We start from the raw sequence: 24,948 nt of genomic DNA, 5'->3' as shown, positions 1-24,948 counted from the left end.
ATAGGCATTTTAAAAATTATGTGGAATTTGATAGCACAGAAGATAAAATAACCATTATTCTTTAATTAGTTAAGTTCATCATAGACTAGCATGTGGCAGCCCAATATTTTTATATCCCAAGTGGTTTTTTGGTTTGATTTTCTTTTTAAAATTCCATTTTTATTATTAAATGTGATTGTTTGGGAACAACAATTTACATAATTTAGTAATTTTTATAATTACCCAAGAAGTTGAAAGTTAATAAGAAAAAGTTACACTTAACATTTTTTTTCTGTACTTCTTTGAAAATGCCCTCCTATTTCTGGGACATGGGCATGCATTGCAGTGGGGCTTTCATGTCTGTGTGAGAAATCTATCATGGAAATTTTGCCTGAAATACACTTGCAAAGTAAATAAAGTTTGGTATATATTTTAATCAGATGAAAGTATAGAAAACTTTCATATTAAAATGAAAGTCTTTACTTGTTCCATTAAATTTAAAATAAAAAGGAGATGGCATATGTATATTTCTGTTTACAAGCCAGAAAATCCCTAATAAAAAGAACAACTGACTTGCAGAACACTAGTCATGAAAGTCCAATATACAGTTACAACAGGGATTTCTCAGCTGTGAAAATAAGTTTTGGAGTCAAGTAAAATGTTAAGCTTATTAGTGTTTGCTTACTAAGTAGGTTAATGCTGTTTAGAAAATGACCAGTTGCAAAGACAAAGACAATGCTCAAGTGAATGTTTGCATGACTTGCTTTTAGTTTTGCTTTCCCCTTTCTGATTGATTAAATATTTTTCCCCCCCTCCTAAATGCAGGGCTTCAGATAACAGGGAGCGTGCTTATGAACATAGTGCCTATGGACACCATGAACGGGGGACGGGAGGATTTGATCGGACGAGACATTACGATCAGGATTACTATAGAGATCCTCGCGAGCGGACTTTACAACATGGGCTCTATTATACTTCTCGGAGTCGAAGTCCAAACCGTTTTGATGCTCATGATCCCCGATACGAACCTAGGGCTCGGGAGCAGTTTACACTGCCCAGTGTGGTACACAGGGATATCTACAGGGATGATATTACCCGGGAGGTACGAGGCAGAAGGCCAGAGCGGAATTACCAGCACAGCAGGAGTCGCTCACCACATTCATCCCAGTCTAGAAATCAGTCTCCTCAGAGGCTGGCTAGCCAAGCGTCTAGACCCGCAAGGTCCCCTAGCGGCAGCGGCTCTAGGAGTAGATCCTCCAGTAGTGATTCAATCAGCAGCAGCAGTAGTACCAGCAGTGACAGGTAGGTTAACAGCCTTTTGTTGTAACAGATGAGCTGTTGAATAAATTGTTACAAATTTGCTACTTTCAGTGGTACTGATTTTTAGTATAGTAATATTTTAAAAAGAAAGTAATCTTGGATCATGTGTATAATGAATGAAGAAACTTTGATTAGCATTGTGGCCATTGAATTAACCATTCTCCCAAGTACTTAAAGCTAAATGATGATTTGCAAATACTGTTTCATTCTCCAGTTGCTCAACATTAAAATTGCCAAAAAGGAAGAAAAGTAGTAACGTTAGTTGTATGAAACAAATCTTGTGCCACGTAATGAACTTTTAAAAGTTCTTAATTTCTTAGGTATATAATACTATTTCTATTATTTGGTTGAAAATTTGTAAAAGCGCTGTTTGGGTAAAGATGTATTGGTGAAATATATTGTTGACACACTTATTATCAATGTATAAATTAACTTATGTATATTTTAACTAATTTTAACATCAAGCTGGTAGTCAATTTATAAGCTCAAGTAGGAAAGCTTTCTTTAAATTCAGGTTGTAACTTTGCTGTTCACTAAGGCTGAGTAAGCTCATTTCATTAGTTGGGAATTTTTTTTACAAAGGAGTTTTATTCCAAAGATGAAAATAATAAATTGAAAATAATCTTAACAATAAACAGCTTAGAAGTTAGGTATATGGGTTTTGAAAAATAATAGATCAAGGTAGACAGTATACTACTTTTACAATCTTTGGACAAGTTACTTAAGCTCTCTAGGACTCAGCTTTCTCATCTTTTATAAGAACCATGCTTCATAAAGTTATTTTGAATATTAAAATGAAAAAATATGTAAAGTGCTTAGCTTGATACCCATATATGTTAAATAAATACAACCTTTAATAACTGCTAGCTATAATTATTACTGCTATTCAGTACTTCACATGTTGATAGTCTTTTGAGTATTTCCCATTTCTAGTGATTGTTATTCAATCTGTTAATCTCAGATATTCTAGTTTTAAATTTAGGTGGTGTGTATATTATTTATTTATTATTTTTTGTCTGCGTCGGGTCATAGTTTCGGCACGTGGGATCTTTCGTCGCAGCGTGCTGGCTTCTCTCTAGTTGTGTTGCGAGGACTCCAGAGTGCGCAGGCTCAGTAGCTGGGGCGTGTGAGGGCTTAGTTGCCCCGAGGGATGTGGGATCCTAGTTCCCCGACCAGGGATCCAACCATCATCCCCTGCATTGCAAGGCCAATTCTTAACCACTGGATCACCAGGGAAGTCCCAGGTGGTGTGTGTTTTAAATTTGCAAGATACAGATTCTTCAACCTGATTAAAAATGCCCAGATTATTTTTCCTTTGGTATTGCCTGTTTAGAATTAATTTAAGAAAAGTAAATGATAATGGAATTGATAAATGGCTCCTTTTAGGCCTCCTAAATTTTCAAATTCAAAATAATAAATGGAAACATTTTATATCTCTGTCTATCTAGATATAATTCAAACATTCTAGAAGATGTAGCATATTATAATGAAACAAGCACTTAGTTTAGGAATTCAGGAGAGTTAGTTTCTGGCTTCGGCTTTGCAGCTCTGTGACATGGGTAAAACTTTTGATTTCATTTGGTATATTATTGAGTTAAATGATTGACAGTATTCATTTGAATTCTATAAACTGATTATAAAATCTTGTCATGATTCACTTTCTTCTACATAGAATTGTCTAAGATACTCAAGTTTTTAGTCATTTTCCCCAAACCTACCTCATTAAAGGAATGGCACTGCATTCCACTGGATCAAACCTTTTTGAGAAGTCAACCAATTGTGGCAGTGTAGAAGTTAGAGGTGAAACATAATTCACGGCTTTCAGGATGGCATTGTACTTTGGTGGGAGTTACAGTGGTTTGAGATCTGGCCCTTGGCATTGTGGGCTCAGAAGCTTGAACCCAGAGGTGATTTGATGAATTTGATGGAGATAATTCCCTATTTACATAATCAAAAGAAACAGTTATATGCTTCTGAATATTTACATTTAGAAAGATAACTGCCACAAAGGCAGGATGAGCTTGGAAAATCTACATGGGGACTAAATTACAACCATAGAGGATATTTTCTCTTCTGTCAGCTGCCTGATCCATACTTAGGGCTGGCAGTTTTTATGATTTAGGGCTGTGAAGGATATGTATTCTTCTCTTCAACAAGAAGAGACGAATTTTAGGCTAGACAGGGAACATTGTGAGCAGAAGGAACAACTTGAAGAGATACGAGTGGGTGGAAGAATGTTTTGAGAACAGCAAATAATTTAGTATGACTTAACCACGCTAATGTTTTTGGGTTTTTTTCTTTATGCAGAGATGAGCCTTTGAAGGATTGAGAAGGGAAATATCTTGTTGAAATCTGCTTTAGGAAGGCATCTGGGGACTTAGAATAGGAAAGACAGAGATTCCAGTTAGGAGACTCTTTCAGTATTTCGGAGAAGACAAACTTGGACTATGAGAGTGCCTAACTTGGGAAAAGCGGAAGGGACATTGTGTTAAGAATCAGATTATGTTGATTTATGAAAAACAGCATCAACTTTTTTTGAAGATATGACCAAATGATGAGCCTTTTGGTGTCATCCTGTAAGAACAGGGTCAGGTCTTCCTTTGTGCACATTGCAGAGACAACCAAGTGTTTTTATTGCCCTTCTCTGAGTACATGTTCAAATAGTTGAAATACTTAGATACAATTCTTAGCCAATAGGAAGGTAAAAGCAAAATTGATGTAAATAGTTAAAAGATTTGTTCATTATATTGTGATTGAAGCAAGTACAGAGAAATAAAATTCTTTGCTGTTCAGAGTATATCCATTATCCCTGGGTTCATCCCCCCTTTTATCAGATGTCCTCTTTTCCTCTATAATTATATTGATTTTAGAATGTAATATTTTGAGGTGTTATGTCAACTCAGAATGTTTAATGCCCTTTGGAAGAACTAAGTTCTTTTTTGTAATCTTTAAAACTTGATTGTGAAATGGTGACATTCCAAGTCCTTAAAAATGTTTAAAAGCAACATGTAATAGTAGACAAAATATAGCTTGTTTTATCTATAAAAACAAGTTTCTATTCTGTCTGTATGACTGGGAAATTAATCATCCTCCATCCCCCTTAATTGTTACAGCTTTGGTGAACAGATTCCCAGCAGTGCATTTCAAATGACTAAATGTGGGATTGATGAGAGTCTAGTTGTGAAGTCCTTATAAATGATACACTTAATGTTTCTGCCAAACTATTCACAGTATTTAGCTGGTGAGAAGTTTGGGGGAGGAGGGGGCCTTAATGTTACACACTTTCCTGTGTGCAGCCCTTTGCTGCTGTATGTCTGTTTTCTTTCTCTGCCTTGGTCATTTAGGGAGTCCCTTTGCTTTTCAACATAAAAATTTAAATACATAAATTCCACAGAAGCATTTATTTTAAGTCCTTGATTGAAGTTGAACGTATTTTATTTCTGTAGTTCCCTATCAGTTCTTTTTTTCTATCATGTTGTTAAGAATTTGTTTTAATTCAGGCTACAGGAGTTGAAGAATTTATTGAAATTAAATTAGCTCATAATATCCTTTCCTACTATCTTAAAGTAATTTTAATTGAGATTTGTTTCTCTGTTGTTTCTTTTTTTTTTTTTTTTTTGCGGTACGTGGGCCTCTCACTGTTGTGGCCTCTCCCGTTGAGGAGCACAGGCTCGGGACGCGCAGGCTCAGCGGCCATGGCTCACGGGCCCAGCCGCTCCGCGGCATGTGGGATCTTCCTGGACCAGGGCACGAACCTGCATCCCCTGCATCGGCAGGCGGACTCTCAACCACTGCGCCACCAGGGAAGCCCTCCGTTGTTTACTTTGATCACAGCCAAAGATGATTAGGCTGGCTCAGGGTCCCTGAACCTTTTTTTTTTCCGGCTGTGCTGCGCAGCTTGTGGTGGGATCTTAGTTCCCTGACCAGGTATTGAACGCAGACCCTCAGCAGTGAGAGTGCGGAGTCCTAACCACTGGACTGCCACGGAATTCCCTTTTTAAATTTTATTATTATTATTTTTTTGGTCCCTGAATTTAGATGCAGGGGGAAAAATTACATCTTTTCACTAACCTGAAAGTGAATTAAGCATTGCCTCCCATTATATGAAAGTAGCCAACAAAAAACCAGTAGATTAGCAGTATGACTGACTTAGTTCTCAGTGTAAATTCACAGGTAATTTATGATTATTATAGTTGCAGAGATCTCAAAATTGGGCTTATATTAATCATGACTGGGAAATAGTTATTAAACTCAGTGTTAGGTATTATTTAATGTTAATAAAGACATTACTATATCACAAAAACTTAAAACATTTTAATAACTGTGTCAGTATAATTTGTTTCCATTTAATTCCTATTTATTTTGTGCATTTAGAAACATTATTCTGAAAAGGAGTCCATAGACTTCACCAGATTGCTGAAAAGGGGTCCTGGCTCCTTTGGAGCTGCAGTTAGCCCTTGATTCTATATCCTGTAAAGGTTTACAGAATGAATGAGGGGAAATGGATGAAAAAGTAATGGGAGGGAGTTGTGATTTGGATAATCCAAAACCTTTTCTTATTTTATCCCTTCCCCCTCAGTAGATTACTTCCCTAAATCTTCTTTCAGTTTAGATAAAGTTAACTTTTTTTTGGAGGGGGGTGCCCTGCTGTGAGTCATGTGGCATCTTAGCTCCCCGACCAGGGATCGAACCTGCGCCCACTACATTGGAAGTGCAGAGTCTTAACCACTGGATCGTCTGGGAAGTCCTAAAGTTAACTTTTGAGTTTATATTCAGCCATCTATTTGTTTAACATATATTGCTTATTTTTTGCACCAAATTTATGAAATAAAATAGCTGGTTGTATGGAGTCCTAAAAATAGAGCCAGTTTGGATTAAACATTGGCTGTGGCTAATCCAAAACAAAATCTACATATGTCTAATTAAGAGTTAACATGTAATTAAATTAACCTGGGTGTCTATGGCTAGGTGCATCTTTACAGTTTTATCAAAGGCAACCCCATCTTCTGCCCCCTTAAAAATTTTGGAGGTGTCTTGTCAGCCTTTTTCTTTTTGTTCCTCTGAATCCTTTTGGTTTGTCTAAAGAAGAATATGTCAAGTAACTACAGACTTTCATTCTTTCTAATCACAGAAATAGGCATTTAGTTGGGAACGCTTAAAATAAATGTAGTAGGAGTAAGCACAGAAAAACTACATGAAAATAACTGTAGTGGGTGACATCTCATTGTCTCTTGTCTCTGTGGCTTTCAGGAAGCCCTGTGGCCTTAAATTGTGCTTAGTTTACCTGTTTGAAAAAATCAGAATTTTAGAGCAAGCTTTCTTCTTAAGTAGATTTTAAGAATTGAAATAAGTTGATTTAAAAACTGTATGTAGGGAGTTCCCTGGTGGTCCAGTGGTTAGGACTCCATGCTTTCACTGCCCAGGGCCTGGGTTCATAAGTTGGACTATATAAGGAAGAAGCTTGGAGACAGGAAGTGGGAGAAAAAGACACACATACAGTATCAGTTCCAGGACAGGAAAACTAGCATGTGAAATAGTCTTTGTGGTGTTTGTTTAATGTAGTAAGAAAAGCCTATAGACCTGCAGGCAATCAGACTTTTCAACTCTGATGCCGTATTAAGATAATGGCATGCTTTATGCCCATCTCTTGTCCAGTATATTAGCTTTGCATTAGAATAATTACTTTTTATTGAAAGGGAAATGAAAAGTATTTCTTACTGCTGGTATTATTTGTAGAACTTGTTTGTATATTTCTTTTATATGTTTTGAGTAAAATATATCAGGGCTTCCCTGGTGGCGCAGTGGTTGAGGGACTGCCTGCCGATGCAGGGGACACGGGTTTGTGCCCCGGTCCGGGAAGACCCCACATGTCGCGGAGCGGTTAGGCCCGTGAGCCATGGCTGCTGAGCCTGCGTGTCGGGAGCCTGTGCTCCGCAGCGGGAGAGGCCACAACAGTGAGAGGCCCGCGCACTGCAAAAATAAATAAATAAATAAAATATAACAAAAGTTGTCTATAACCGTATTAATTTTTTTCTGTTAGACAGTATAAGAATATTTTACCTGAATTATAGTTAAATAGTAATTAGAATATTGACCAAATTCTGGATTTTTACAACAGTTAAAAGTTAAAAGGGAATGTGACCCTTTTAACTAAATAAGGATTAACACGACGACAATCCCTAATCTTTTTTTTTTCAACAAAGACCAATTCTACTAATCATTTTGTGAATGATCTAGACATTTTATTTTTAGTTATTTTTGGCTGCATTGGGTCTTTGTTGCTGCGGGCAGGCTTTCTCTGGTTGCGGTGAGCGGGGGCTGCTCTTCATTGTGGTGCGCAGCCTCTCATTGCGGTGGCTTCTCTTGTTGCAGAGCACGGGCTCTAGGGTGTGCGGGTTTCAGTAGTTGTGGCATGTGGGCTCAGTAGTTGTGCACGGGTTTAGTTGCTCCGCGGCATGTGAGATCTTCCCCGACCAGGGATCGAACCCGTGTCCCCTGCATTGGCAGGAGGATTCTTTTTTTTTTTTAGGAGGATTCTTAACCACTGCGCCACCAGGGAAGTCCTGATCTAGATGTTTTAGATTTCTTAGAGGGGGAATTTTATTCAAATGTCCTTTTGTCTGATTTCATGAGGAAGTTTTGCAGTTCATTTAGTTTATGAGAGAGAACTTCCTTTCAAATTCATATAGAAAAATTTTCAAAATTGCTGTCATTCTGAAGCTTTGTGGAAGAACATGGATGAAGCTGAAAATGTAGTTCCCGGTGGTTATTGGATATGGTTGCAATGCATGTATCAGAGTGATAGTGACAGTGTACTTTCCATTTCTCTTAAAGTCTGCCTATTTAGAATGTTGATTGGGGGAAGGAATGCTCATTTTATTACCTGGCTATATAATTTGTTATGATATATATTACGTGCTAGAACCTGTCTGATATGGCACCAGTTTTAACAAATACATATATGAAGTAAGAGTCAGTTTCTTAAAGTTGTTAAAGGAATTAATAATTAGTGGGTTTTTTGGTGATCATTGCAGTGCTTACTCATAAAAACACATTTGTCTGAAGTTTTATCATCAAAGGTGATCTTATCTATAATAATGAATAGTAGACAGATAATTTCTGTTTAGCCGTGTGTGCTTTGAAGAGAAATACACCCCCCATATATATTAATGTATACATAAATTTTTATTTATTTATTTGGCTGCACCACACGGCATGTGGGATCTTAGCTCCCCGACCGGGGATCGAACTCGCGTCCCCTGCATTGGAAGCGCGAGTCTTAACCACTTGACCTCCAGGGAAGTCCCTATTTTTATTTTATTGGTAGTATTCTTTTCCATTCTCATCAGTGGCAGGCAAAATGAAGAGCCCATATTTTGGAAGCAACATTCCTTTGTAGGCTACTGTATAGTTTGTTACTGGGCAGTAAGCTACACACTTCTGCCTTTTGGGGTCATGTTAGCCAGCCAAGCCTTTTTTTGTGCTAAATATGGAAAATGGAAGTGTTTGCTTTCTAATTGCTCTGGTGGGCTTAACTTTCATTATGGAGATTTATAAATCAGACTAGTTCCTTTCTGTTTTTCCTTTTTTGTCAAGTACAGCATTTCAGTAAGGCTTTTGAGAGGTGTAGTTGTTGCCAGTTTTAGCGTTCTGTGCGAAATGGGCAGTTGGCTTCGGAAACAAGTGCGGGACTGACCCATATTTGCTGTACTGAGAACCTTGCTTTCATTTCGAGCCTCTGCTGCTAGGGAAGTGAGAATGAGGTAGGCTTAGATCTGAGAATACATGAGGAGAGTTCATTGTGCGCCGCCTGAGCAGCCAGTGCCTCTGAATATGGTGGGGAAAGCTAGGAACTGCTTGTTTGTGACTGAAACCAGACTAAACTGGAATCATCCAGTTTGAGTTGGCTGCTTGCCACCTCCCAGAGGCTTCCTTATTTTGCCAGAGTTTTTGCCTGGCCCTCAGCCCAGGGAGCGGGGCTTGCGCACTGTGACCGGCTGCTTAGGGGAGTAGAGGCTGTGAAGTGGGTGCCAGTTAACCCGGGTTTGTTCATGGGAAGGAGGCACTTCAAATAAAGGATTGAGGAGCCGAAGGCTGGAAGCTGTTGTGAATGCTACTATTTTCAATGCATCTTTCCCTTATTACTCCCTTGCTTTAACTGTAACTTTCTGTCTTATGCCCCTTAGAAACTAAGGTTTGAAAAACAGCTTCTGTCATGCTGCTTCTTGGGTACATCACAGCATGGTCTGCGTTTAGTATTAAAGAATTTATTACCAAAAAATTAATTAATTACCAAAGTTCCCCAGGAACTTGCTTTTAGTTGTTAGTCTGTTTGCAGTAAAGAACTCTCTCCCATGCCCCTTTTCATTCTTTCCGCTGGGGTTGTGCTGGAGTTTATTTTGGTTTGATTGATTGTTAGGTGGAAGGAATGAAAATAGGTTTCTGGGGTAAACTTGTGACTTGGTATCTTGTGAGTTTTAATTTAACCTTGAAGTAAATTTTTAAAATGTTGCCTTAAAAATTAGCAAAAAGTAATTCACATTAAAGTCCTAAACAGCAAACTTTAAAATTAAAAATGCTATGCTAGATTGTATTTGATTTAGAAGCAAACTCTTTTAAAAAATGCCTAAATTGGCATCTTTTTAGTGTCATGACTGCTTTGTGCATAGCCTCTCTGTCAGCTTTCCTCTTTGACGAGGGAGTTAAACGTGGCCTAATTCCTGATCAGAGAACACTCAGAAGTCACTAAGAAATATTAAAGCCACAAATAAAGGGGTACATTTATTTTTGTCTTTATCAGCGCCAGGGCTATATAGAAAATGTAAGTTCCTATAACCTTGCTTATGTTTTAAACTTTTGGAATGACATTGAAACCTCTGTTAGTCTTTTTTACTTACAGTGAAAGTTTGCTCAGAGCAGTTTCAGAGACCTTGTTGTTCTCTTTTATCCTTTTTGGGTTGTTTTCACTTGGAGGCCTTCTATGGTCATTCTCAGAAGTCATGGTATAATTTTACCCTGCCCTGAACAAAGGGATCATCCATGCACAGAACTAAAGGAAAATGTGGTGTTCTCATTTTAAAATAAACATTAGCGTTTTCTGAAGCTCAGAATTAGCCAAGATTTCATTACCCACACCCTCTCCTTAATTTTTTTAAAAAAATCTGTGTCTTAGACTACAACCTAAGTGCTTGTCTTTATCTATAAAGGGTAGGTGGTTTTTTTTTGTTGCTTTTTTTTTGTTTTTTTGCAGTACGTGGGCCTCTCACTGCCATGGCCTCTCCCGTTGCAGAGCACAGGCTCCAGATGCGCGGCCTCAGCGGCCATGGCTCACGGGCCCAGCTGCTCCGCGGCATGTGGGATCCTCCCAGACCAGGGCATGAACCCGTGTCCCCCGCATCGGCAGGCGGACTCCCAACCACTGCACCACCAGGGAAGCCCTTAAGGGTAGTTTTGTGATTGCTTCTCCTATGAGAAAATGGAAAGAGCACCCTCTGATAATTTATTTACTTAAATTATTAGTCATTACTTAATCTAAATGCTGTTAGGGTTTCCTGCTGCTACAAATTGTATAAAGTCATTTCTGTGGAACATCTTCCTAAAAGTGTACTTTGTAGGATGAATGAACTTCCTCTTTCCAGGTAGACAAGACAGTGAAATATATTTTAAAATTAACTTTGCAAAACAGAGTTGGTTTTTCCTAAGAATCTGAGTTACACTCTTTTTAATTTAATTAATTTATTTATTAATATTTATTTATTTGGCTGCGTTGGGTCTTAGTTGCGGCACATGGGATCTTTCATTGCAGCTTGTGGGCTTCTCTCTAGTTGTGATGCATGGGCTCCAGAGTGCACGGGCTCAGTAGTTGTGGCATGAGGGCTCTCTAGTTGTGGCACATGGGCTCAGTAGTTGTGGCACCTGAGCTTAGTTGCAGTATGTGGGATCTTATTTCCCCAACCAGGGATCGAACCTGGGCCCCCTGCATTGGGAGCTTGGAATCCTAACCACTGGACCACCAGGGAAGTTCCTAACATGGTCTCTTATTTAAGGCTGATATGCTTGTTTATTGGGGAGCTTTCTGGTTCTAGAACTAGGTTGTCCAGTACTGTATCCACTAGCCACATGTGGCTGTTGAGCGCTTGAAATTTGGCTAGTCTGTGCACCAATACTGATCCACACTATAACATGGATGAACCTCAAAAAAATGCTTAGTGAAAGAAGATGGTACGAATCATATGATTCTCTTTATGTAAAATGTCCAGAATAGGTAATTACAGAGACAGAAAGTAGATTAGTGGTTACCAAGGCTGAGGATGGAAGAGAATGGAGAGTGCTGCTAATAGGTATGAGGTTTCCTTCTGGGGCAATGCAGATGTACCAAAGTTACATTATGGTGATGATTGCATAATTCCATAAATATACTAAAAACTATTATATACTTTTATTTATTTTTTGCTGTACGCGGGCCTCTCACTGTTGTGGCCTCTCCCGTTGTGGAGCACAGGCTCCGGACGCGCAGCCTCAGCGGCCATGGCTCACGGGCCCAGCCACTCTGCGGCATGTGGGATCTTCCCAGACCAGGGCACGAACCCGCGTCCCCTGCATCGGCAGGCGGACTCTCAACCACTGCACCACCAGGGTATCCCCTTTTTTATTTATTTTTTTATATTTTTAAAAATTTTATTTATTTTTGGCTGCGTCAGGTCTTTGTTGCTGTGCGCGGGCTTTCTCTAGTTGCAGCGAGCAGGGGCTACTCTTCATTGTGGTGCGTGGGCTTCTCATTGTGGTGGCTTCTCTTGTTGCGGAGCATGGGCTCTAGGCACATGGGCTTCAGTAGTTGTGGCACGCGGGCTCAGTAGTTGTGGCTCACAGGCTCTAGAGTGCGTGGGCTTCAGTAGTTGTGGCACTTGGGCTTAGTTGCTCCGCGGTGTTTGGGATCTTCCTGGGCCAGGGATTGAACCTCTGTGCCCTACATTGGCAGGATTCTTAACCACTGTGCCACCAGGGAAGCCCCAGTAGAACTATTTTTAAAAATACAGAATTTTGATGATATAGCACACAAAAAAAAGTATTACTGGTTTTTATGTTGACCGCATGTTGAGATAATATTTCAAGTATATTACATTAAATAAAATACGTTATTAAATTTCACCTGTTCTTACTTTTTACATTTTATTTATTTTGGCTGTGCCGGATCTTAGTGCAGCACTTGCGATCTTCGTTGCGGCATGTTTAGTTGTGGCATGCGGACCTCTTAGTTGAGGCATGTGGACCTCTTAGTTGCGGCATGTATGTTGGATCTAGTTCCCTGACCAGGGATTGAACCCTGGCCCCTGCATTGGGAATGCAGATTCTCACCCACTGGACCACCAGTGGGTAAAAGTCCCTTACTTTTTAAAGTGTGGCTATTTAAAAATTTTTAATTACATTTTTGACTTCTATTAAATTTCTGTTGGACAGCACAGAATAGAAATGAGCTCTGTCAAGATAGAATGTCATGGAGTAATTTGTGTGTCCATTTACTGCTTTTCATTTTGTTTACAAGAATAGAGTCCACTATTTTATTCTCAACACCCTTCTACTCTTTTGAAATTATGGATTAATGGAAAAAGCTCTTGGGACTTATAAGCTTAAAATATATATTGAACTATTTTGCAGATTCTGTCTTTAACAAATTTAGGGTTGGTCAGGCTAAAATAGTAAAATGCATGTTGATTTCCAGGGTGGCCAAGGGAATGTCTCAGCTGTTGAAAAACTTTAATATTTAAGTCCCCAAATAAATTAGTTTAATCCTCCAAGAAGAAAATTAAGTCATCTTAACCAGAGTAATTTTTTTTAATTAAAAAAAAAAAAACCACACACACAACCCCTTAATCTGAAGCTAATTTTGAAGCGATGGCTAATACTTTTGATAGAGGTTTAAAATGTGTCTATTAACAGGCATGGAGTTCTGGTGTTGGAATTAGAATAAGACACACATTTTATAGATGCTCGTCTTGCTTCTAGATATGATTTATGTAACCACACCTGGGGAGTTCCATGGTTCTTTGAATGTTATTTTTGATTGTGTGGGGAGGGGCACAGTAGCTTCCTGAATGTGCTGTGTCATGGTGGTTGGAGCCATTTGGAGTGTAGCTTTGTGTTTGTTTCCACTGATAGAAACTGCAGAGGAGTTGTTTAAGTAGAAGGACTTCAGGTTGGAGTTTCTTAGTGAGTAATTTGAAGTCATTTATAAATAATTAAACAAGTGCATCAAACAGTGGGTGGCTTTAGGCTTCCTGGTGGGGAGTTAGGTGCCCTTCTATCCTCTTGAGTATGGAGCTGCCTTAACAAAGAGTTCAGAAGTGGGAAATAGCAAACTTTTTTATTCTGGATAGTAAGGAGATGTAATTAGCACCAAAGTTAAATTGGAAAAAGGCAAAACCCAAAGTTCAAATTTACTTGCAGGTTTGGTAAAGGCTATGGCATTTGTACGTAACCATTTGGAACTTAACAACAACAAAACGGTTTCACATGATCTGTATGCTTTCTTGGTTTATGCCTTTTAAACCATTTAGTTGTTCATATAAGAAATATATCTAGTTTTTATACTGCATGTGGTTAAGGAAGTAAGAAATCCCGCTGTTACAATTAACAGTTTAGATTTCTCCTGAGTTTGTCCCTTGAGTGAGGCATCCATCCCGTGGATGTTCTAAGGGCTTTGCTGCCATACAGAAAGATTTCTTGTTCCTTAGGCAGGTGTGTTATATCTGCTTATTACTTCTAGGGCACCTGCATGTTTGATGGTTTTTGCTTTGAGTTACCTGAGTAGCAGGTTTTGTGAGTCTTAAGGGATTGCCAAGAATGTAATGACACTGCAGGCCTAGGCTCTTTGGAATTTAAGACAGAAGTACTCTTGGCCCTAAGGGCTGTGTTTTGGACACAGAATATGTAGAAAAATAATTTTTTCACTGTATCCTCTGTGAATTTTGTACTTAGCAGAATCTGTCTGTAGCAGAAAATGGTCACATATCTGCCCCCAAAAACCTGTTTTAAAAAAAAAAGGTAAGCTGCACTTTGTGACTAGGTCTCTGCTAACCCATCATCTTATAATTCTTAAAGTTAACTAGGGAATTTTTTAGAGTCCCATAAAGCCCACCAGCAAATACGCCACGCGATTCTTAGTGATAGATTTATAAGAGCATAGCCGCTTTCCATTTTTGCTATTGTTATTAGAATACTTAGATTTGAAACCACAAAATTATGCTTTTAATGCCAAAACTTGTAAGCCTTCAATTTTTAAAAAATTGTGGTAAAAATATACATAATGTGAAATTACTATTTTAACTATATATTTTTTAAAAAATTAGGTCTAAGTTTTCGTGTTTTCTTAAATTATTTATTTATTTATTTATTTATTTATTTATTTTTGGCTGCATTGGGTCTTCGTTGCTGTGCGCGGGCTTTCTCTAGTTGTGGCGAGCGGGGGCTACTCTTCATTGCGGTGCGTGGGCTTCTCATTGCAGTGGCTTCTCTTGTTGTGGAACACGGGCTATAGGCATGTGGGCTCAGTAGTTGTGGTGCACAGGCTTAGTTGCTCTGTGGCATGTGGGATCCTCCCGGACCAGGGCTCGAACCCATGTGCCCTGCATTGGCAGGTGGATTCTTAACCACTTCACCACCAGGGAAGTCCTGTCTTCCTTTTTAAGACTGAAAAATATTCCTTCAGGCTTTTTTGGGGGTAACCTTTAATTATCCAGCAGTCATCCTATAGATAAACTATTTCCATATTCCTTTTAATTCTACTAAAAATAGTAGTAAGCTTAAAAACATTAACTTGTAGCTGTAATTGCATCCCAAAGAGTTACTTGTGCATAGCCACACATAGCATATTTACGCTTAATTTTAAACAGTATTTTCCACCAAAATAAGGTGCTCTTTAAAAACCTGTCTTTAATGATTTTGTTTTTTCCTTCATTTATGTAAACTATTGGACTTTAGAATAGGAAGATAAATAAAACCAATTATTTTAATTACTGTGGTTGAATTTTTCACCACTTTAGTGACCATGAACACTGAACATGTTTAATCTTATCTACCTGTACAATGGAGCCAGTACCTGTCTAAGGTTTAGGCATGCTTGATATTTATAAATGCTCACAGGGGAAGGCCCCTAGAACTCAAGAAAAGTTAATTTTTGAGGTCTAGATTTTCTGTTATACTTAGAAATCCCTAGGAAATAAATTATTTTTTTATATCAGCAATAAAAACTGATTGCAGTGAAAGGAAAAAATACTGCTGGTGGATTCTGGCTCTCTTTCTGCTTCTACCTGTTTCTATTAAGAGAAGACTTATATACACACACACATACACACACACTTAGGAATATTACTCAGCCATAAAAAAGAATGAAATAATGCCACTTGCAGCAACGTGGATGGACCTAGAGATTACTATACTAAGCAAAGTAAGTCGGAGAGAGAAAGACAAATATCTTACGATATCACTTATGTGTAGCATCTAAAAAGATGATACAAGTGAACTTACAAAACAGAAATAGACTCACAGACATAGAAACAAGCTTATGGCTACCAAAGGGTAAAGGAGGGGGGAGGGATAAATTAGGAGTTTGGGATTAACAGGTACACACTACTATATATAAAATAGATAAACAATAGGACCTACTGTATAGCACAGGGAACTATATTCAATATCTTGTAGTAACCTATAATGGAAGAGAATCTGAAAAAGAGAATATAAATAACTGAATCACTTTGCTGTACACCTGAATCTAACACAACATTGTAAATCAATTATACTTCAATTAGAAAAAAACAGATAAATGATGGAAAAAACAAGGAGAAAAAAACTTCCTCTGTTGTCAGTTTCACTCTATTAATTTATTTAGTCATAATTTTTTAAATCAGATCTTTTCCCATTAGAAGTCTTTGTGGTTTCTAATGATAGAAGAAGAAATATGTGGACCAAAACAAAATTGAAGTTAAAATATTGGTTCCATAATTTAAAAAATGCATTTTCACTGTTTAATATATTAATACAGTTTTTCTCAAGTATCCTAAATACCAAGAATTTAGGCAACTTTTCATTAACTTTGGCTCTAAAGAGTTTAATTTATCATTTATACAGTCGAGTCCTAAAGTGCTTTCCCCGTTTCTTTTGCAGTAGTTGCAGAATCACCAGTTAGAGCTGACTCATTTCTCTGAAATCATTTCTGAGGAACTTTTACCTTGATAAGCCAGGTTGTGAGACCTTTTGATTCAGCAGAGCCTTATTGACAAAACCCAGCAGGTAGCCTGTTACATTGACTGGTTTGGAATCTCATTTTTTTCTAAGGCGCAAAGAGAAGAACAGTTCATTTTTGTTTTTTTTTTAAAAATAATTAATTTATTCATTTATTTGTTTTTTGGTTGAGCCGGTCTTAATTGTGGCCTGTGGGCTCCTTAGTTGTGGCACATGGGCTCCTTCATTGCAGCACGTGAACTTTCAGTCCCAGCATGCATGCGGGATCTAGCTCCCTCACCGGGGATTGAACCCGGGCCCCCTGCCTTGGGAGTGCGGAGTTTTATCCACTGCGCCACTAGAGAAGTCCCAAGAAGAACAGTTCATTTTGTACTTTACTTCTTAGGTCATGTTTGTATGTGTGTGTGTGTGTGTGTGAAAATAACATAAAATTTACCTTTTTTTTTTTTTTTTTTGCGGTACGCGGGCCTCTCACTGTTGTGGCCTCTCCCGTTGCAGAGCACAGGCTCCGGACACGCAGGCTCAGTGGCCATGGCTCACGGGCCCAGCTGCTCTGCAGCATGTGGGATCTTCCTGGACCGGGGCACGAACCCGTGTCCCCTGCATGGGCAGGCGGACTCTCAACCACTGCACCACCAGGGAAGCCCTAAAATTTACCATTTTAACCACTTTTAAGTGTACTGTTCAGTGGTATTAAGTACATTCACCTTGTGGTGCAGCAATCACCACTGTTCATCTCTAGAACCCTTTCATCTTTCCGTTAAACAACTCCCATTCTCCTCTGCCCCAGCCCCAGGCTATGCCACTATTCCTTCTGTCTTTATGAATTTGACTGCTGTAGTTCCCTCAAAAAAGCTGAATCATACAGCATTTGTCCTTTTCTGACTGGCTTATTTCACTTAGCATAATGTCCTCAGGGTTCATAAAAGTTTTAGCGTATGGCCGAATTTTCTTCCTTTTTAAGGCTGAATAATATTGCATTGTATATAGATACCACATTTTGTTTATCCAGTCATCTCTCGCTATATACTTGGGTTGCTTCTACCTTTTGGCTGTTAAACATGCTCTGAATGTGGGTAAACAAATATCTATTCAAGTACCTGCTTTCAGTTCTTTTTGTTATATATCCAGAAGTGGAATTGCTGAATAATTGTGGCAATTGTAAGTTTTTAAGGAACTACCGTACTGTTTTCTATAGTGTTTACACTATTTTACTTTTCCACCAGCAGTGCACAGGGGTTCCAGTTTCTTTACATCCTAGCCAACACTGTTATATTCTGTTTTTTGATAATAGCCATCCTAATGAGTGTGAAATGGTATCTTGCTGGGTTTTTGGGGGTTTTTTTTTGTTTTTTTTTGTGGTACGTGGGCCTCTCACTGTTGTGGCCTCTCCCATCCCGGAGCACAGGCTCCGGACGTGCAGGCCCAGCGGCCATGGCTCACCGGCCCAGCCGCTCCGCGGCATGTGGGATCTTCCCGGACCGGGGCACGAACCCGTGTCCCCTGCATCGGCAGGGGGACTCTCAACCACTGTGCCACCAGGGAAACCCTTGCTGTTGTTTTGATTTGAATTTCCGTAACAGTCATGTTGAGCATCTTTTCATGTGTGCCTTGGCCATTTATGTCTTCTTTGGAGAAATGTCTGTTCAAGTTCAAAGATGCCCATTTTTGCATCTGGTTGGTTGATTGGTTTTTTTGTTTTTGTTTTTTTTTGCTGTTGAGTTATGTTTTCATTCTTAAAGGCAAATTTAAAAATGTCTTAAAGTTATAAGACAAAATACCCCCTTAAGCTCTTTATGCAGAATAGAAGTTTTATTCATTCTCTGACCATGGTACTTGATGAGAAAAAATCTAGTTGTGATACTAAACTACCATCTTAAGTCCCTAGTTTGAGGGTAAACAAAGCTATTGAGCTGAGAAACAATTTTAACATGAATTGGAATAGTACCATTGATGTAAGCCTTACTAGAGTAGGGGTAGCAGTACTATATATTTCACCCATTATTTGTTCAAAATTATAAAATAGTTTTGTCTACAAATACTTTGACCCTGCTATTGACATGGCAAAACACATACTGTAAAAAGCTATTTGCAGTTTCTCTTTTTGTCACGTTTGCCAGAATCGAGTGACATCAGAACGTTTTGGATCCCAGCTTCTTCTCAGTCTAATCTTTAGAAGTTGACCTTTTTTTTTTTTCCCCTGTAAGTTTGGACTTATTCAAAGATTTTTATGAAGTGTTATGTTAGTAATAAGGAGGAACAGTGACACTAAGGATCCTGCATTTGAATCGCAGCTTAAAATTAGCATGTTGGATTTTCAGAAGAAGGGAAAGCAGTCAAAGAAGGTCATGTAGGCTGGGGTTTCTCAACCTTGGTACTATTCACTTTAAAAAAATAATAAATTTATTTATTTTTAATTTTATTTAGTTTTGGCTGCGTTGGGTCTTAGTTACTACGCGTGGGCTTTCTCTAGTTGCGGCAGGGGGAGGCTACTCTTCGTTGCAGTGTGCGGGCTTCTCATTGCCATGGCTTCGCTTGTCGCGGAGCATGGGCTCTAGGCACGCGGGCTCAGTAGTTGTGGTGCACGGGCTTAGTTGCTCCATGGCATGTGGGATCTTCCCGGACCAGGGATCAAACCCGTGTCCCCTGCATTGGCAGGCGGATTCTTAACCTCTGTGCCACCAGGGAAGCCCCCACTATTCACTTTTGAGGCCAGATAATTCCTTGTTGTGGGGCTGTCCTGTGCACCATAGGATGTTTAGCAGCATCCCTGGCTTCTACTCACTAAATGGCAGTAAGCTTCACCACCCACCCACAGTTGGACAGCCAAAAATGTCCTTTGGGGCGCAAAATGGCCCCAGTTGGTAGTCACTGATGCAGGTATTCACAATTATAGGATTTATGAATGAAATTGAATAGTGCAAAATCCACACTCTGGACTTTGTTAGATATTTAGAGCATTGTTTTACGTGTGATAATTGTGCTTTTGCTTTCATCCCAGAAAAATGTCTATTTAAAAAAATCATCTTCTACCAAGTTCTAGATGACAGGATCCATGAAGTGTTTTTGCTTTTACAGTTACAGTTAATTGGCTAGAACAGCCATTAACATTAAAGAAGAAAGACATACTTTGCAGTTTCCAACAAAGTAATATTTTCTCAGAAACGTTCATTTCACTCTTAGATACTGAATGTAGTTAATACCTTCATTTTATTGTGCTTGGTGTACTTTCCTAGGCATTAATTTCAGTTGCTTGGATAATTCAAATCAGTAACTTTCTGGAGTCACACATCCATTACATATTGGGCACCATGCTAGGCTCTGTTTACAAAGATGAATCTAGTCTTGGACTTTTAGGAGGCTGGTAAATGAGTAGTTATAATACAGAGTGAAAGGGGTTGAGATAGACATTGTAGTAAAAGAGGCTTAGAAATACACAACTAAGAAATCAATGAATGCTATGGGGCGGGGTGGGAATGTCAAGAACAGCTGCAGAGCAGGAGGTTAACACTGGAGCTAGCTAATCCTCGAAGGCAGGGCAAGCAGGGAGGGACAGAAAGGTGTCTTCAATAGGAATAGGTATGGACAAGAGCTCTCATATTCTTGCTGTATGCTAGGTAGAGTGCTAAGTACTTTACAATCACAAACTCATTAAATTCTCACCATAGCCCCTCACAAGTGATAGGTATTATCACCATTTACATACAAGAAAGTGAAGTATTAGAGAGGAAGTAATTTAACCAAGGACTTATATCTAATCAGAAAAAAAGGGGGGTGCCCATGATTAGAAACTGGTATACTCTTTTTTTGTTTGTTTTGGACACGCTTTGTGGCATGCGGGATCTTAATTCCTCGACCAGGGATGGAACCCATGCCCCCTGCTGTGGAAGTGCAGAGCCCTAACCACTTGGTGGCCATTCCTGGGCCACCAAGGAATTCCCAAAACTGGTATACTCTTATGTGGATAGATCATTAGTGGGTAGGTTAAAGAGTGACAAGGGAATGAGAATAAGCGACTAGAAAATTAGTTGGGGGCCAAGTTGTAAAGGGTCCCCTCTCTCCCTTGTTGGACAGTGTGGAGCTGTCAGAGCTGGAAGGTTTGGAGGTAGATGGAGAGTCATAGAACCCTAGAGTTAGCAGGACCTTTGAAGGTCATGAGGTCTGGTAACCCACTAGGGAAATTAAAGTTTAGAGAGGGAAAATGTGGTACCTTACCAGACTGAACAGTTGAGTATTTCCTTCCTGATTTTCTTATAAAACAAAAAAGACAGAGACTTAATTCAGGTTGTATCAGAAGTGGTAGCGTTGAAAATGGAATTAAGATCACATCAGAATGCCTACTAAGCTAGAGGGGTTTTTGTTTTTAGTTTAAACTTTCTGGGCTCAGGACCCTTTTACATTCTTAAATTATTGAGCTTTTGTTTACTTTGTAATATCTATTGAAATTTGCCATGTTAGAAATTTAAACTTCAATTTGAAAATTTTATTAATTCACCATAGCTTTTTTCTTTCCTTTTAAATTTTAATAGTTTATTTGAGCAAATATCTATTTGAATTGGGCAGCGCCAAACTGGAAATGGTTAGGAGCGCTCCATCAACAGGAGCTGCGGGAAAAGCTTTTATAGAGAAAAGCAAAGCAGAAAAATCAGTTGATGAGTTATAGCTTTAGCGTTTGCCTTATTTGGAAAAGCCTCATTGGCTGTTTGTTACTGGTTGTCCTTAGGCTTGATTTCTTAGCCTTGAGGCAGTTACAGGCTTAGGTTTTAGTTTGCTTATGTAGGGTTGCTAAGGTATTAGAACCAGCTCAGTCTAATGGTCTCCTTGTTTAATTAATTTAACACATTCCCCCCTCCTTTTGGCCCTCCTCTCATATCGGAGAGTTTAACCAAAAATTTGGTGATAGTGCCAGTCTTGGTCACCATCAGGTTGTTGTTTTTGTCTCGTTGTGAAACTCATAGGTTATGAGTCTGGTTTGTGGAAGAATTGTTTTGCTGTTCATCTCATTGTTTATTTCTCTGCAAGTGCAGTGAGACCATCTGATGTATTGCTGATGGCTACAGACATGAATTTAAGACCCTTGAGAGAACATAGCCCACCAGGGAGATTATAATGATGACGGTCAGTCGGATAATACCAAGAGACTGCATATGCTCCTTAGGGCTCCCTATGAACCAAACAAGTTCTTATCAAATAAAGCTAAGAATGTACCCAAAGGGCCATCAACCTGTTTTAAGTCAAGAGGCTTGTTTGTTAATTTCCTGTATTTACTATAGTATCGGAGGGTGTGATCCAGTTATAGCAGGAGGTTTTTGCTATGGCACAGACTTATGGCTTGTTTTGCCAGTAAGTAATCGAAAGCAATGCTATTATCCAAAACCACCTTAGCAAGAAATTTTAGGGACTTTGTTGTGGAGCTATGGCCTTAGTGGTAGATTTAGAGGCAGTTGCCAGAGTTAAGGAACATTGTCTTTCTGTGCATTTACAGAGAGCAAAAGCAAGAGGCAAAAAGGCAAACGGAATAAAGGTTTCATATTGGAGACAAAGATCTTCATCCATGATATTGGGAGAGCCAAATACCTCAAGATGTTGTCTGCTTCCGGAGAGGAAGCTCCAGTCTATTTTATTTTATTTATTTATTTTAAAAATTTCTTTATTTTTATTTTGGGCGGCACTGGGTCTTCATTGCTGCACGCAGGCTTTCTCTAGTTGTGGCGAGTGGGGGCTACTCTTCGTTGCGTTGTGCGGGCTTCTCATTGCAGTGGCTTCTCTCTTTGTAGAGCACAGGCTCTAGGCACATGGGCTCAGTAGTTGTGGCGCACAGGCTTAGTTGCTCCGCAGCATGTGGAATCTTCCCAGACTAGGGCTCAAACCCATGTCCCCTGTATTGGCAGGTGGATTCTTAACCACTGGGCCACCAGGGAAGTCCCTATAAACTTTTTATTGAAGTGAAGTTGATTTACAGTGTTGTGTTAGTTTCAGGTGTACAGCAAAGTGATTGAGTTATACATACATATATATCTTTTTTTTTCAAGTTCTTTTCTTATAGGTTATTACAAAATATTGAGTATAGATCTCTGTGTTATACAGTAGGTCCTTGTTGGTTATCTGTTTTATATAGTGTGTATATGTTAATCCCAAACTCCTAATTAACCCTCCACTCCCTTTCCCCTTTGGTAACCATAAGTTTGTTTTCTGTGTCTGTGGGTCTATTTCTGTTTTGTATATAAATTCATTTGTATCATATTTTTTTTAGATTCCACATATAAGTGATATCATATATTTGTTTTTCTCTGTCTGGCTTACTTCAGTTAGTATGATAATCTCTAGGTCCATCCGTGTTGCTGCAAATGGCATTATTTCATTCTTTTTTATGGCTGAGTAATATCCCATTGTATAAATATACCACATCTTCTTTATCCATTCATCTGTCATGGACATTTAGGTTGCTTTCATATCTTGGCTATTGTAAATAGTGCTTCAATGAATATTGGGGTGCGTGTATTTTTTCAAATTATGGTTTTCTCCAGATATATGCCCAGGCGTGGGATTATAGAATCATAAGGTAGCTCTCTTTTTAGTTTTTTAAGGAACCTCCACACTGTTCTCCATAGTGGCTGCACCAATCTACATTCCCACCAACAGTGTAGAAGGGTTCCTTTTTCTCTACACCCTCTTCAGCATTTATTATTTGTTGACTTTTTGATGCTGGCCATTCTGATCGATGTGAGGTGATACCTCATTGTAGTTTTGATTTGCATTTCTCTGATAATTAGCGATGTTGGAGATATTTTCATGTGCCTCTTGTGGCCAGGTAAATTTGAAGTTCACTTTCTTAAAACTATTAGTTGATGCACCGTCATTGCCACTACTTTAGACAATTTAGATTGAAAAGCTTCTTATTAACTACTTCTGGCTTTTAAGAAACAACTAAAATACTATATATCATAAGTTCTGGTGAATTCTTGTGATTCTTCTGTTTTAACAAGATTCTGAAAATAAGGATTTTTTAAAGTTAAAATTGACACACATATTCTGGGCATTTGGATTTTCTTTCAGTTTATAGGACTAAAAAGTATTTGCGGGGGCTTCCCTGGTGGCGCAGTGGTTGAGAGTCTGCCTGCCGATGCAGGGGACACGGGTTCGTGCCCCGGTCCGGGAAGATCCCACATGCTGCGGAGCGGCTGGGCCGGTGAGCCATGGCTGCTGAGCCTGCGCGTTGGAGCCTGTGCTCCGCAACGGGAGAGGCCACAACAGTGAGAAGCCCGCGTACCGCCAAAAAAAAAGTATTTGGGGGTCTAAATTTGTGCCCCTGTTTTGATTCAGGACCTTAAAATCCATAGTACATTTAATAGACTACACTGGAAATATACATTGCAGTTTTGGGTTAGCATATTTAAATGTGAACTCAAAAGTTGTATCATTTTATCACTTCATAATTTATTTAAAAACCTTTCCTTCTTTTTAGTTATAACTTCAAATTGGTCAACAGATATTTCTGCCAGTTAAATTTTACATCTTGTTTCAAAATTGGTGTGGTAGCAGGGAATTCACCAAAAGTGTGATGACATTTATAACAAAACTAATTTCTGTCACTATTTTATACTTTAAAATCATTGCTCCCATTGATTCCTCTACATTTTTAAAATATGGACTTAAACAGAACTTTGTTGGCTCATTATTTTAGTACCCAGAAATTCTGCTCTTGCCCATATTTGTTTACTTCTTTTTTAAAAATTAAATTAAATTAATTAATTAATTAGGCTGTGTTGGGTCTTCATTACTGCGCATGGGCTTTCTCTAGTTGTGGTGAGCGGGGGCTACGTTTCGTTGTGGTGTGCAGGCTTCTCATTAAGGTGGCTTCTCTTGTTGCGGAGCACGGGCTCTAGGCGCGCGGGCATCAGTAGTTGTGGCTCGCCGGCTCTAGAGCGCAGGCTCAGTAGTTGTGGCGCACGGGCTTAGTTGCTCCATGGCATGTGGGATCTTCCCGGGCCAGGGATCGAACCCGTGTCTCCTGCATTGGCAGACGGATTCTTAACCATTGTGCCACCAGGGCAGCCCCTATTTGTTTACTTCTTTACCCACTACTGCCGTTGATTCCTCTACATTTTTAAAATATGGACTTAAACAGAACTTTGTTGGCTCATTATTTTAGTACCCAGAAATTCTGCTCTTGCCCATATTTGTTTACTTCTTTACCTACTACTGCTAAGGAATTTTGGTGTATATATTATTGGTGGTATTGTAATTAAAGTGTTTTCCTTAATGGTTATTTTATGATTCCTTGGAATTAAATTGATAAGTCACATACATATTCTATACTGTAGTCATCTGGTGGCCTTATGAATAATCTTGTATTGCTTGGAGTACGTTATACATGTAGAACACTTTTTTCTTTCTGTGCTGAAAACAGAA

General features: G+C 39.0%; 1 protein-coding gene across 1 annotated transcript in view; it reads left to right on the top strand.

Annotated features, from left to right (window-relative positions):
* The first annotated feature begins 809 nt into the window (after positions 1-809).
* SPEN (spen family transcriptional repressor) overlaps positions 810-24,948 on the top strand; it is a 53,737-nt gene continuing 29,598 nt past the window's right edge. Inside the window, exon 1 of the mRNA XM_024749691.1 lies at positions 810-1,281. The gene's annotated coding sequence lies outside the window, so the exon portion shown is untranslated. The remainder of the gene's footprint in view (positions 1,282-24,948) is intronic.

Source organism: Neophocaena asiaeorientalis, unplaced genomic scaffold, assembly GCF_003031525.2.
Source record: "Neophocaena asiaeorientalis asiaeorientalis breed wild unplaced genomic scaffold, Neophocaena_asiaeorientalis_V1.1 scaffold275, whole genome shotgun sequence".
In the NCBI taxonomy this organism is placed as follows: Eukaryota; Metazoa; Chordata; class Mammalia; order Artiodactyla; family Phocoenidae; genus Neophocaena; species Neophocaena asiaeorientalis.
This window is presented reverse-complemented; position numbering and strand designations above follow the sequence as displayed.